Raw genomic sequence first — 13,613 nt, forward strand, 5'->3', positions numbered from 1 at the left:
AAAGAAGCAGTAAAACTGGCCTTCTTTAGACTAGTTGAGTATCTGGAGCATCAGCATTTGTGGGTTTGATTATAGGCTCAAAATGGCCAGAAACAAATATCTTTCTTCTGTAACTCGTCAGTCTATTCTTGTTCTGAGAAATGAAGGCTTTTCCATGGGAGAAATTGCCAAGAAACTGAAGATATCGTACAACGTTGTGAAATGCTCCCTTCACAGAACAGCGCAAACTGGCTTTAACCAGAATCGAAAGAGGAGTGGGAGGCACAACTGAGCAAGAGCACAAGTACATTAGTGTCTAGTTTGAGAAACAGACGCCTCACAAGTCCTCAACTGACAGCTTCATTAAATAGTACCGACAAAACACCAGTCTCAACATCAACAGTGAAGAGGCAACTCCAGGATGCTGGCCTTCTAGGCAGAGTTCCTCTTTCCAGTGTCTATGTTCTTTTGCCCATCGTAATCTTTTATTTTTATTGGCCAGTCTGAGATAGGGCTTTTTCTTTGCAACTTTGCAACTCCCGGTGTCACCTCTTCTCTGTTGACGTTGAGACAGGTGTTTTGCGTGTACTATTTAATGAAGATGTCCTGTTTATTGGTTGCTTTATAAAACATTGATCTTTCAACACAATTTGTGATACATTTTCTGTAGGATATTGCATTTAAGCCTAGAGCTAAATAGATGTATTAGATATAACTTGATGCACCAGCCCTACAGTGGAATACATTTGAATTGGTCTGTTGACTTTGAATACTGGTCTTAATTGAATAATCATCTCAGGACGATATGATGCTCATAACATTCACTATGCAATTACCATGAGGTATTACACAAATTACCCTGACAGTCGTGAAATTAAACTACAGCTGTAACTCCCTCCATTTGGATGGCTGTGACTAATTCCAAATGGGCAACGCATATAAATGACCGTGTGCCATGTAATAAAAAAAAACTATCCATTTGGCTTTGAATGTGGAAATTAGAGCATGCAGGGTGTATATTGAGAGCCTGACTGGTGCTGGATTTCATTTGCACGCGTTTTCACGTGTCATCAGTGTGCGCTTCACCACCTCTGCACAACCGCTGAAGCCCAGGGATGCGCAGAATGTTAATAAATCTCGACTCAGAGATCACTCTGTCACAGTATTCCTCCAGACTGGCAGCATTTTTGGAGTGTCTTAGTTGTTGAAAGACTAAACCAAAGCACCTGTGAGTGAGAAGGCGACGTCGGAGTTGGAGTTCTGTCACTGCTGAGCTAATTGTTTGGGTGCCTCGGGATTACATCGAGGAGCATCTCCCCCAAACCAAGAGGAGAGGCATATGCGGGACTTTTTACGAGTGTAGTGTGCACGGACTGGGATTCTGTGGACCAGCGTTTACGCGCAACCTCTCGATGGGATTCTGAATGAGAGAGCCAAACCTGCTACGAAAATGTATATATTTTTTTAAAGGACATAGAGACACTCGATAAATACCACCACTTATGTCCGGCTCATTTCTCTGATCATACAATTTCATGAAGAGGAAAAAACATTCTGTTTAACAACTCAGTAAGTATTTATTAGTTGACTTGATAAGCTTATACAAATGTTAAAAGGCTACTTTAAATGTCTCTCATAATAGTGGATACATTGCATGTCAGTATGAGTGTCTATGAATTCCACAATCCCTCCGCATAGGCTATAGACTACTAGTATTTTTCGAAATGCTGGGAAGTTTATTTTTCATTTTCAATAAATGAAAAGGCAATGAGAAATATACGAATTATTTTATAGTTAACAATGTTATGGCAACTGCAACGTAAATCACACGGTCCATTGTTATGGTTGGTTTTGTGGCTAGCAAGAACAGCCAAATGAGAGGTAAAAACATCATAAGCGCCTATGGTGCTGAGTTATTCCTGAACACTGCAATATACCCCTGACATCTATTACTACAGAGGAAAGGATTGTGTCCATTTTATTTGAGCTCAATTGGTTTGTAAATCCCTTCTGAAGAGTGGCAATCTTTTTCATGCAATCTTTTTCATGCTTCACATTTTCACTTATGGGCAGTGGCAAAGGTGAAACAGAAACAACACCCTGATTCAATAATTTATTACACTTCCTGTCTTCTGAATTATAGAAAAAGCTATTTCATGTTAAAAACAAATATATTGAGGTGTGTGAGGGGGCACCATCAGACGTGATATATAATGGTTGTGCATGATCATCTCATGCATAATGCTGATATAGTAGACTACACCATGAGCCGTGAATGGCTGCTCCAGGCTACTGAGATTTGTCTTGGTGCTCAGGCAGCTCAGTTAACTCATCTAGGGCACAAGGGGCTGCTTTGCTTTGTGCGGTGCGGCCAGGGAAGGTACAGTAGTCTTCATAGCTCTTGACTGCAGATAGGCTATAATGCTGAGGTTGGTTGCAACAGAGCCCCCTTTCTCCACATAGTCAGATGCACCTTGTGTCTCTTTTGAACACCATCTTTTCCATATTAAACTGTGATTAGTCATCCAACACATAATTCAATTATGCTTTTAATTATGTTGTTATGCTTTTAATGATGTTGTTGTGCTTGTAATTATGTTGTTATGCTTTTAATTATGTTGCTGGCATTGTATTTTGTATTGTATTTTTCCTGATAAGTACTTTGACTCCTCTGACTGTGTGGAATGATTGCCTACAGGCTGCCGTCTGGGGGACCTTTGTGACCAAAACCGTGTCACGTTTGTTATATTTCCTCTAGCTAAATACATATATGAATGTCTCAAAACTCTATCTCTTCTGTTTTGACCATATTGTGGACCCCTTAAAAAAGACAGAACACCAGCTGCAGCAGAATCGCACATGCTCAGCCAATACACATCTTCAAAGTATGAGCTATTCATGGGGGATTTTGATCCCTCTCCTCTATTCATGTTTATTTATAGATTTCTCTAGCATGCTTTGCTCATCTCATTTTGTGGCTAACAAGAACAGCCAAATGAGAGGTGAAAACATCATAAGCGCCTATGGTGCTGAGTTATTCCTGAACACTGCAATATACCCCTGACATCTATTACTACAGAGGAAAGGGTTGTGTCCCTTTTATTTGAGCTCAATTGGTTTTGAAATCCCTTCTGAAGAACATCAGAGTGGCAGTCTTCTTACAGTAAGTGCATTTCTGTTTTGAATATAGTGCTGTACATGGATGCACAGAGATCTAGCTCTAGTCTAGAGATAATCTGTCCCTCTACCGCGCTTCATTCCACATAACCCACACCTCCAACCCAGTGATGTATCTATGGCTATTGGGATGGGGGTCTGGAGATATGCGACCACAATGATGTGGTTGTGGAACGGATCACTGCTCCCTGTCTCACTGTCTGTTAAAGGGATGCTACAGAGGTTTTGTATAATTTCAGCCAGTAGTTTTGAAGGCAGTGCTCACGAGCCAAAATAGGTCCTCGAAAATTGTGCACAGTTGTGTACTACGTCATTTGTCCAATCATATGATATGTTATGTCGTTGCAATTCGTACGATATGTTACACATTTGTAAGTGCTTAAGATCCCAGACTGCTTCTTTAAGTGCATTTACTCTTCTGCCTGGCCCCATGGTTTGCAGCAGCTGCTGGGTTCACCGATGCATTGGACCCTTTGTTAACATCTGAGGGAATGACTGGATTATACTGTTTGTTGTCTTTTGAACAGTGTGGCCTTCCAGGAATTATTTAGTTTTTCACAGTTATAAGAACCTTCCTTCTTTGGTGATGTTTTTTCGACCAGATAACTATCAATCACCCCACCCTTTGTGCACAGCTGTTATTGGAGTGTTAAACAAACTCTCTCACTTAATGTGTGAAAACTTTTAATTTCTTCCCCTGAAAATATCTTGCTACATAAAATGTAGTTTAATGGATTACATTTGTGACATATTGATTGTCTTCAAATGCAAGATTGTTGATTAAAAACCTTAATCTTTACAAATAATTTTCAATTTTGAGGTTTGGCGTTACTTTCTCGGTTTCAGTTAACCATTTATCTGTTATACTATACTGTAGCTACATAAAACAATTGTGACTCAACGTCACTATAATGCTTCTCTGAGTGACAGAAGTGAGAAACGCAATAACATTGGCCTCTTTAAGGGTTCGGTCTACATTACTCATTAATGTGATCTGTGCATTTTTAGTCTTAGTCACAGCCAGTTTGTCAGTTCTAATCATATGTTATCTTATGCACGCATGTATCTAACGACATGTCAATCAGTCATCTTTATGGAGCGTCTCAGTGTTCTGCATTATGTGATGAGCTTCCATGGCAGCCGCACTTGAAACAGCAGACAGAGACATCTCTGGAGAGGCATTCATATGATTATGTAAAACCATTCTTTCATTGGATGGACATCGTACACAGTTTTAAGGAGAGCAAGGGAGGCAGTAAAGTAAGAGGTTACAAAATATATTACAAGTCACTACATTGAAATGGTCTTGGGCAAACACCATTCAGTTACTCAGCTCAGTGCGTTTAGACCATCATTGTGTAACAATCTCAAATACTTCTTTCAATGCCCTTGTTCCGTTCTTTAATACCCAACTTTGATATCCTAACCATGTGCAATGCAACATTTATTCATCCTCATTGGCCCATGTGAAATTAAGTCTACTCAGTAGCCGGATCGCTGGATAAACTAAACAGTGAGGCACACTCAGATGACGATGAGCTCATTATCTTTCTTGGGTAAATCACAGCACATGGTGGAACTTAGAACTGAAATCATGTCTCTGGTCGATGCTGGCCTAAGAGATTTTCCAACGTAGTGCAATAATAGTGATTACAGCACAATTATATGTATCCTGTTCTAAAAAGAGACAATCTTCAATATGAATGAGGTTTTAGATGAGGCTGTCTTGTCATACAGTGAATAGCATACCTATGATCTGTTTTTCTAATCTAACTGTGTAACAGTGTCTCCTTTTGAGGTGTACACTACAGTACATGCTGGTCCAGCTTTGTTTGCCACAGGTCTTGTTGCATCAGAAAACAGCTCACCCTCTCTCATGTTGTGAAGGAACCTCTCTCCTTTACTCCCGCCATTATTAGATTCTTTGGAATTATGCATCCCCTCAGGGGAAAACGAATGCCTTTAACCACCTCTCCTATCATTTATGCGCCAAACAACAACCCCTCTAACCAAGAAGTCATCTAATTTACTCTGGGATACGTTTAGCCATTGACTTTCATTAGGCTTAGCTATTGTGAAGGTGAAACTGTGATGCCTCATTATATTTGGCAGAGCAATCTCGTATTCATAATTTCACTTCACCTCCGCCAGTGCATAATGATATCCAGCCATCCTTACCATTACAGTACACGGCCAAATAGAAGACAGACTGTAATTATAATGCATACCTACACTGAGTGTACAAAACATTAAGGACACCTTCCTAATTGAGTTGCAACCCCCCCCCCCCCTTTTCACTCAGAACAGCCTTAATTCATCAGAGCATGGACACTACAAGGTGTCGAAAGCGTTCCACAAGGATGCTGGCCCATGTTGACTCCAATGCTTCCCACAGATGTGCCAATGCCCATGTTGACTCCAATGCTTCCCACAGTTGTGTCAAGTTGGCTAGATGTCCGTTTGGTGGTGGACCATTCTTGATAGACACAGGAAACTGTTAAGCGTGAAAAGCCCAGCAGCGTTGCAGTTCTTGACACAAACTGGTGCGCCTGGCACCTACTACCATACCCCGTTCAAAGGCACTTACATTTGTTGTCTTGAACCTCTGAATGGCACCCATACACAATCGATTTCTCAATTGTCTCGAAGCTTAAAAATGCTTCTTAACCTGTCTCCTGCCCTTCATCTAAACTGATTGAAGTGGATTCACTTGGGCCTCCCAAGTGGCGCAGCGGTCTAAGGCACTGCATCTCAGTGCATGAGGTGTCACTACAGACACCCTGGTTTGAATCCAGGCTGTATGACAACCGGCTGTGATTGGGAGTCCCATAGGGCGGCGCACAATTAGCCCAGTGTCGTCCGGGTTTGCCCAGTGTAGGCCGTCATTGTAAATAATACTTTGTTCTTAACTGACTTGCCAAGTTAAATAAAGGTTAAATACATTTTTATTTTTTAAATGTTTTGAAACAAGTGGCGTTAATAAGGGATCATAGCTTTCACCTGGTTTTACCTGCCATGGAAAGAGCAGGTGTCTTTAATGTTTTGTATTTGCAGTATGAGCTCTTTATTTTTGATGAACTCAGTGGAGATATTTTTGCTTGACATGTTGACTGCCCAACTTGATTTCTCTCACAAGCAGGGGATCCAACATGCCAAGCAATGTCTCCACCAGAGTATGTGAGCGAAAACCATTTAGGCCTACCTCTCTGCTCAGCCTGGAAAGAGTGTCCAAAAGGGTGTTTAGCATCCACAGTGGCTAAATGTGGAGAGAACATTCTCCGCTGCTGACCGGCTCTCCAGGCACCATCGCATGAGCCTGAAGCCACAGACTGGCCAAACTCGTGTTTCTAAAAATTAATTCTAAAAATTAATTCAAAGTCACTAATAAGTCATTTTTCATTTAATTTGTATTTAATTCTAAGTAAGGCACAGACTATATGCACCATTTATAGACTATAATGATTTAATACAATGAAATGTTGTTTAAATGCTTCACGTTTATGTCCCTACCAGTCGATTGTGTCGCAATTATAAATACTTCTCAATGTATTTCTTTGTAGGCTATAGCCTTGAAATAATTAATATATTATGCCTAAATAATTCATTTTTTCCCCTTCTTAGTCTCCTTGTCCGGCTCTTGACGTATTTAGAGTGTTTATATGCTGTTTATTATGACATGTAACCTATTTGAAATTATGCGCGCTTCTTAAATTCAGCTTTTCATGTTTATTCAAATGCTTTTCATTGAAATCCATATGGTTTGGTTTCAATACTTAAAAAACTATTCGTAGATCCAGGTAGTCACAAAAATAGATGGGTGTTGGTTAAATTGGGATTTTAATGAATGGAGTGAATTTGGAGTGGGAGTTTTTTTTCCCTGTGAGCATAAAGCGGCTTTTAGCAGAGCGGTAGGTAGGAAAGCACATGGAGCCCAAGCAACGTTCCATGAGCAATGAGCGGGATTACTAGAGGTACAGTCTGTCCTCCATGGGTCCCTGCATTAGACTGGGAAGGATAGGATGGGATGACTGGGATGGAGCAGAGCAAACCAGACAAACTGAGGAATGTGGCACACATCTCTACCCAGTACGATCTCAAAGCGTGTAATCCAATGTGACACGATTTACAGTGGCAAAATGCCCCCTAAAACTTGAAAGACAACAGGAAATCCACTCTGAGACACACTGTCCCGTAATTACAGCAGATGAGGAACAATTACTGGCACTAGGACCATGGTGCTAAACCAGCACTGGCCGGAAGATTATGTAATCTATAACCAAATGAGATCACCCCCCTGAAGAGTGTGTTCTGGGCGACAGTATTGGTGGCTGCAGGAGGCTGGTGCTTCTTGCAAAATGTGACTCATAACAATGGATATACAATAACTGCTAGGCTTATACTGCTCCCTTTAAACTGCACACACAATTCTGTCTTGGTTTGTAAAACATTTTAAGATGATGAAACCATAGTTTTATATGCCATGTTACTGCTATATTAAGAATGCAAAAGATAGTAGTACCCTATTGGGTTAATCCACAAAAGTGTCACGTTCTAAGAATGTGAAGAAGGGATAGGATGCTTAATCCTGAGAGGCATATCAGTTACCTGTGGTAACAGGGATGTATTGTCGGTCAAAGCTTTAGGAAAGAAAGCGTTTACCATTGGAATAATGCTTGAATTGGAATTCTAGAAAAATAGGCACCAGTTCCAGATCAGAAATGCTTTAAATGCCCATTAGATTACTTGTCAGACAATATTGTGTATGATGCATTGTGAATTCAAATCAAAACAAATGTTATTAGTCACATGCGCCGAATACAACAGGTGTAGACCTTTCAGTGAAATGCTTACTTACGAGCCCCTAACCGACAGTGCAGTTTCAAAAAATATGGATAAGATTAAGAGATAAAAGTAACAAGTAATTAAAGAGCAGCAGTAAAATAACAATATATACAGGGGGGTGCCGGTACAATGCGAATAGTCTGGGTAGCAATTTGACTAGATGTTCAGGAGTTTTATGGCTTAGGGGTAGAAGCTGTTTAGAAGCCTTTTGGACCTAGACTTGGCGCTCCGGTACCGTTTGCTGTGTGATTGCAGAGAGAACAGTCTATGACTAGGGTGGCTGGAGTCTTTCACAATTTTTAGGGCCTTCCTCTGACACCACCGTGTGGCTCAGTTGGTAGAGCATGGTGTTTGCAACGCCAGGGTTCGATTCCCACGGGGGACCAGTATGGGAAAAAAAAAAATGTATGAAATGTATGCATTCACTCTGGATAAGAGTGTCTGCTAAATGACTAAAATGTAAAATAGAGGTCCTGGATGGTAGGAAGCTTGGCCCCAGTGATGTACTGGGCCATTCGCGCTACCCTCTGTAGTGCCTTGCGGTTGGAGGCCAAGTAGTTGCCGTACCAGGCAGTGATGCAACCAGTCAGGATGCTCTCAATAGTGCAGCTGTCAAACCTTTTGAGGATCTGAGGACCCATGCCAAGTCTTTTCAGTCTCCTGATGGGAATAGGTTTTGTCGTGCCCGTATCATGACTGTCATGGTCTGCTTGGACCATGTTAGTTTGTTGGTGATGTGGACACCAAGTAACTTGAAGCTCTCGACCTGGTCCACTGTAGCCCTGTCGATGAGAATCGGGGCGTGCTCGGTCCTCTTTTTCCTGTAGTCCACAATCATCTCTTTTGTCTTGATCACGTTCAGGGAGAGGTTGTTGTCCTGGCACCACATGGCCAGGTCTCGGTGTTCCTCCCTAAAGGCTGTCTCGTTGTTGTCGGGGATCAGGCCTACCACTGTTGTGTCATCGGCAAATGTAATGATGGTGTTGGAGTTGTGCCTGGCCGTGCAGTCATGAGTGAACAGGGATTACAGGAGGGGCTGAGCACGCACCCCTGAGGGGCCCTTGTATTGAGGATCAGCGTGGCGGATGTGTTGTTACCCACCCTTACCACCTGGTACGGCCCATCAGGAAGTCCAGGATCCAGTTGCAGACGGAGGTGTTTAGTCCCAGGGTCCTTAGCTTATTGATGAGCTTTGAGGGCACTATGGTGTTGAACGCTGAGCTGTAGTCAATGAATATCATTCTCACATAGGTATTCCTTTTGTCCAGGTGGGAAAGGGCAGTGTGGAGTGCAATAGAGACTGCATCATCTGTGGATCTGTTGGGGCGGTATGCAAATTGGAGTGGGTCTAGGGTTTCTGGGATGATGGTGTTGATGTGAGCCATGACCAGCCTTTCAAAGCACTTCATGGCTACAGACTACGGGTCGGTAGTCATTTAGGCAGGTTAGGTTAGTGTTCTTGGGCACAGGCACTATGGTGGTCTGCTTAAAACATGTTGGTATTACAGACTTGGACAGGGAGAGTTTGAACATATCAGTGAAGACACTTGCTAGTTGGTCTGCGCATGCTCGCAGTCCACGTCCTGGTAATCCGTCTGGCCCTGCGGCCTTGTGAACGTTGACCTGTCTAAAGGTCTTACTCACATTGGCTGCGGAGAGCGTGATGACACAGTCTTCCGGTACAGCTGGTGCTCTCATTCATGTTTCAGTGTTATTTGCCTCGAAGCGAGCATAGAAGTAGTTTAGCTCGTCCGATAGGCTTGTGTTACTGGGCAGCTCTCAGCTGTGCTTCGATTTGTAAGCTGTAAAGGCTTGCATGCCCTGCCACATCCGACGAGCGTCAGAGCCGGTGTAGTACGACTTGATCTTAGTCCTGTATTGACGCTCAGTTCAGACTTTGCGAGCATGGCATAGGCTCAATGGAAAAACTTCTCTCTAGCATCTGGCTGTGAAACCAGGTTTGAAAGCTTTTGAAAGGGAATATGAAAACCTTAGTAAGTAACCCTATGCAAACAATTCAAATAATTTAGGAGTGATTTCATATAATATACTATATCATTTCAATGGATTATAAGGTAATGGAATAAATATCCTCACACTCAGGACTAATGCACACATTTCATTTAATTAAGCTAAGATTTCTGTCACAAGACCTTCCGGTATGGCGCAGAGCTGATCAGTCATATCTTTTTCAGCGCCGCTACAAATTTGAAATACATCCTGAAATAAGTTCACCCTTAAGCTCAATGTACCAGGAAAGGCAGTAATAGTTTATTAGCTTCGAAAACCCATAATGCGGACAAAGAAAAGTCAAACCAAAAAGGCAGACGTAATAAGTGAAAGGGGTTGTGCTAGCTTCATGTGCTAGTGGTGGAAGCAGGACTGCGGTGACAAACACGTGCAGTGCCGTTAGCTCCAAAGATATCCTCAAGGCCATCAAAGATATGAATGCAGAATTCTCTATCAAATTCAAAAATGTACTGTCTGCAGTGGACAACGTTACTCACCTGTGTGTGGATCTGTTGAGCACCTTATACGGAGTGTCACTGAGAGGTGGAGAGGGTTAATCACACATTTGTGCTTGATTGTTAGGCATGTGTTTTTGTACAATGACGTGCTTTAAAGCGTCCTGTGTTTTTGTTTATGGTGGTAACAGAGGTCTACTGGTATTCTTCCGGCGCCGACAGAGATGGCCGCCTCGCTTCGCGTTCCTAGGAAAGTACGCAGTATTTAGTTTTTTTATGTATTATTTCTTACATTGTTACCCCAGGTAATCTTAGGTTTTATTACATACAGTTGGGAGGAACTATTGGATATAAGAGCAACGTCAACTCACCAACATTACGACCAAGAAAACAACTTTCCCGAAGCGGATCCTCTGTTTGGCCTACCACCCAGGACAATGGATCGGATCCCAGCCGGCGACCCAAAACAACGGTGCCGTAGAACGGGCAGACGGAGCGGTCTTCTGGTCAGGCTCCATAGACGGGCACATCGCTCACCGCTCCCGAGCATACTACTCGCCAATGTCCAGTCTCTTGACAACAAGGTAGACGAAATCCGAGCAAGGGTAGCATTCCAGAGAGACATCCGAGACTGTAACGTTCTTTGTTTCACAGAAACATGGCTCACTCGAGACACGCTATCTGAGTCGGTACAGCCATCTGGTTTCTTCATGCATCGCGCCGACAGAAACAAGCATCTCTCTGGTAAGAAGAAGGGAGGGAGTGTATGCCTTATGATTAACGAGACGTGGTGTGATCATAACAACATACAGGAACTCAAGTCCTTTTGTTCACCTGACTTAGAATTCCTCACAATCAAATGCCGAACGCATTATCTACCAAGAGAATTCTCTTCGATCATAAGCACAGTCGTGTATATTCCCCCCCAAGCAGACACATTGACGGCCCTGAAATAACTTCATTGGACTCTATGTAAACTGGAAACCACATATATATTTTAACAAGGCTAATCTGAAAACAAGGCTCCCCAAATTCTATCACCATATCGATTGTGCTACCAGGGCTGGTAAAACACTGGACCACTGTTATTCTAACTTCCGCGACGCATATAAGGCCCTCCCCCACCCTCCCTTCGGAAAAGCTGACCACGACTTTGGTGTGCAAGTTTATTAACAAGTGACAAAGGCCCACTACCAAAACCTGTGGGCTCTCCTTCACTGCAGCCAACGTGAGTAAAACATTTTAACGTGTTAACCCTCGCAAGGCTGCAGGCCCAGACGGCATCCCTGGCCGCGTCCTCAGAGCATGCGCAGACCAGCTGGCTGGTGTGTTTACAGACATATTCAATCAATCCTTATCCCAGTCTGCTGTTCCCACATGCTTCAAGAGGGCCACCATTGTTCCTGTTCCCAAGAAAGCTAAGGTAACTGAGCTAAATGACTACCGCCCTGTAGCACTCACTTCCGTCTTCATGAAGTGCTTTGAGAGACTAGTCTAGGACCATATCACCTCCACCCTACCTGACACCCTAGACCCACTCCAATTTGCTTACCGCCCCAATAGGTCCACAGACGACGCAATCGCCATCACACTGCACACTGCCCTAACCCATCTGGACAAGAGGAATACCTATGTAGGAATGCTGTTCATCGATTACAGCTCAGCATTTAACACCATAATGTCCTCCAAACTCATCATTAAGCTCGAGACCCTGGGTCTCGACCCCTCCCTGTGCAACTGGGTCCTGGACTTCCTGAAGGGCCGCCCCCAGGTGGTGAGGGTAGGTAACAACATCTCCACCCCGCTGATCCTCAACACTGGGTCCCCACAAGGGTGCGTTCTCAGCCCTCTCCTGTACTCCCTGTTCACCCACGACTGCGTGGCCATGCACGCATCCAACTCAATCATCAAGTTTGCAGACGACACTACAGTGGTAGGCTTGATTACCAACAACGACAAGACGGCCTACAGGGAGGAGGTGAGGGCCCTCGGAGTGTGGTGTCAGGAAAATAACCTCACAATTAATGTCAACAAACAAAGGAGATGATCGTGGACTTCAGGAAACAGCAGATGGAGCAGCCCCCTATCTACATCGACGGGGCAGTAGTGGAGAGGGTGGAGAGTTTTAAGTTCCTCGGCATACACATCACGGACAAACTGAAATGGTCCACCCACACAGACAGCGTGGTGAAGAAGACGCAACAGCTCCTCTTCAACCTCAGGAGGCTGAAGAAATTCGGGCTTGTCACCAAAAACACTCACAAACTTTTACAGATGCACAATCAAGAGCATCCTGTCGGGCTGTATCACCGCCTGGTACGGCAGCTGCTCCGTCCATAACCCGGAAGGCTCTCCAGAGGGTAGTGAGGTCTGCACAATGCATCACCGGGTGCAAACTACCTGCCCTCCAGGACACTTACACCACTCGATGTCACAGGAAGGCCAAAAAGATCAGCAAGGACAACAACCACCCGAGCCACTGCCTGTTCACTCGCTAACATCCAGAAGGTGAGGTCGGTACAGGTGCATCAAAGCGGGGACCGAGAGACTGAAAAACAGCTTCTACTGTTAAACAACCATCACTAACATTGAGTGGCTGCTGCCAACACTCAACTCCAGCCACTTTAATAATGGAAACATTGATGTAATCAAATTATCACTAGCCACTTTATATAATGTTTACATATCCCACATTACTCACATTACTCATCCCATATGCATCTTGCCATCTTGATGTAATTAAATGTATCACTAGCCGCTTTAAACAATGCCACGTTATATAATGTTCTCATACCATACATTACTCATCTCATATGTATATACTGTATGCTAAACCATCTACTGCATCTTGCCATCTTGATGTAATGTATCACTAGCCACTTTAAACAATGCCACTTCATGTAATGTTTTCATACCCTACATTACTCATCTCATATGTATATACTGTACTCTATAACATCTACTGCATCCTGCCATCTTGATGTAATGTATCACTAGCCACTGTAAACAATGCCGCTTTATATGTTTCATACCCTACATTGCTCATCTCATATGTATATACTGTACTCTTACCATCTACTGCATCTTGCCTATGAGGTTCGGCCATCACTCATGTATATATTTTTATGTACATATTCATATTCTTTCCTT

At 43.2% G+C, this 13,613-nt stretch overlaps 1 protein-coding gene across 1 annotated transcript in view; it reads left to right on the forward strand.

Moving 5' to 3' along the window:
* The first annotated feature begins 1,018 nt into the window (after window positions 1–1,018).
* LOC115207541 (contactin-3-like) overlaps window positions 1,019–13,613 on the forward strand; it is an 84,335-nt gene continuing 71,740 nt past the window's right edge. The window contains exon 1 of the mRNA XM_029774703.1: window positions 1,019–1,548. The gene's annotated coding sequence lies outside the window, so the exon portion shown is untranslated. The remainder of the gene's footprint in view (window positions 1,549–13,613) is intronic.

Source organism: Salmo trutta, chromosome 14, assembly GCF_901001165.1.
Source record: "Salmo trutta chromosome 14, fSalTru1.1, whole genome shotgun sequence".
Lineage (NCBI taxonomy): Eukaryota > Metazoa > Chordata > Actinopteri > Salmoniformes > Salmonidae > Salmo > Salmo trutta.